This window comes from Pinus tabuliformis, chromosome 9 (genome assembly GCF_031772625.1).
Source record: "Pinus tabuliformis cultivar Carrire ecotype Pingquan chromosome 9, CPIR1, whole genome shotgun sequence".
Classification (NCBI taxonomy): Eukaryota; Viridiplantae; Streptophyta; class Pinopsida; order Pinales; family Pinaceae; genus Pinus; species Pinus tabuliformis.
In genome coordinates this window covers 504,176,718-504,178,825 of record NC_142307.1, presented here as the reverse complement: position 1 = coordinate 504,178,825, position 2,108 = coordinate 504,176,718, and positions in this window count along the sequence as shown.

Below are 2,108 nucleotides of genomic sequence, written 5' to 3'. Positions count from 1 at the left end.
TACAGAGCGAAAGTTTGAAGGGGCAAAATGAAAGTTTGAAGGAGCAGCTAGCTCTTACTCGCACTCAGCTCGTGGAGTGCTAGAGCCTAGTCAAATATTTGAAGGGGTAGAATGAATGTTTGATGGAGAAGATTGCTCTTACTTGTGCTCAGCTCATGGAATGCTAGAGCCCAGTCGAAGGTTCGCGCAATATCTAGATCACTGACTACATAGATGACAACCAATCCAGGCTATCATATTCAATGCCTAGCGGGAATGAAAAGAGCATTAAACAGAATCAACAATATTCTGGTTGGGAAGACCATCAATTTTCCACGCCCCAAAATGTTGCGGTCAATCAGTATGTGGTGTAGCCCGTGCCGCCATCGGTAGCTACGGCAGAAGGTCCGAGTTGCTTTCCAAGCTATATGCAAAGAGGGGGCATGAGCAACCTCATTAGTAACGTTTCCTCCATGGAGCAAAGATACATGGGAATAGATTTGGATGCCTTCCACTCAAGAAGAGGAAAGAAGGAAAAAGAAAGATAATATCAGGCAAGGAAGAGGAGGATCTAGCATCTACAATAATATTATTTACATGTATCAATTTGCATGTGTGATTTTCTTGCTATATTTAGTATGTCTGGTTATGAATATATGTTAATGGTCCTCTTGTTTTCATGGGCATGGGTTATTCTAGGTGTAAGTGTTTTTCAACCTAGACTTTCCATTTCTGGATATCCATTGTGTTATGGGGTTTTCATGTTTTCGTTGAGCTAGATTGTTCATTAGATTCGAAAATAAGTGATGTGGACCTCTAGAAGAATTAACACATGGCCTGGTGACCCCTGAACCAGACTCTGGGTTGTGGTAAAGCCATATTTTTTTTCCTAGGTGGGCCTACGAATCATCGATATGTGAATGGCGAGATATATTGAAAATCCTTGAGGTGGGCACTCTCCATCATGCCTATGAATCCTAAGATGGCATATACTATAAAACCCTGAGGGGTGGAGTCTCGATTGGGCCTAGGAATCCTGGGATGGGGTACATAGTAATGACGATAGACTCAAGTCTCGATTAGAGCCTATTTATCTCTCAATGAGACTATGGATTACAATGTATCTTAGGGACTAGGAGATATTAAAATTCCTTAGATGTAGGTGGAGAAATATGGTGGCATCCATGTTTGTTTTGGCTTAGTGATCTGGTGAGGATTGTGGTAAAGCCTATTTCTATTTATGAGGGTGAGGTGGTGTAGCTTCGGGAAGCCCTGGTTGAGTTTTGGTAATGAGTCCCACACTCGTGCTTGGAATATGGCATGGGGGTGATTGGCTGAAAGGAAGGTTTGGTTCAGCCAATCTATGATCGGGTTGTACATGGAAGTGCCAAACCTAGTTTCCTTTTGCATTCATTAATAGGAAGTGTCCAATTTTCTCAGATTTTGGTCACTTGGAAAGGTTGGTTTTTGCATGTAGGTTTTGCGACATGTGCAGAAGGTTAGATTGGTTGTGTTGTATCCATTCCACTTCCTTAACTACCCATGGGCAGTTGAATCAAATTTTAGTAGCCTCGCATCGCATGTTTACACGAGAAAATTGGTTAACTTGGGTAAATGTGGGGAGAGTGTATTACATTTTTAAGTTTTACCATAGTGCCTTGGTTCATCAAATAATGAAAAGGTTATTCCCATGAACAATATTTAGTATTCTCATGTCTATATTTCCATATTTCCTACAATGAAAAATATTTTAATTTATTTTTCATATAAATTATTCATTGAACTTGTATGATGCCTTTATCTAATATATTTTTATAATAAATAGTGTTACAACTCTTAAATATAGATTTGAAATCGACTCCCTTAGTGCTACAAGGGATATACCAGATTTGTCTAGAAGGACGATTTCTAGTTTATAACAGGCAACTCGATGCTAACATATGAACTAATTACACGGATGGAATACATATCATGGCATATATAAAGAATCAATACAATTTTGGTCTCCTTAACCTTTCCATTTAAGACTATGTGCTATTCTCTAGTAAGCATTTTTCTATTTGAAATGAATTCAAGTATCTGTATTATACTTAAATGAAGAAACATCAACAACCCCTTTTTATTTTCCA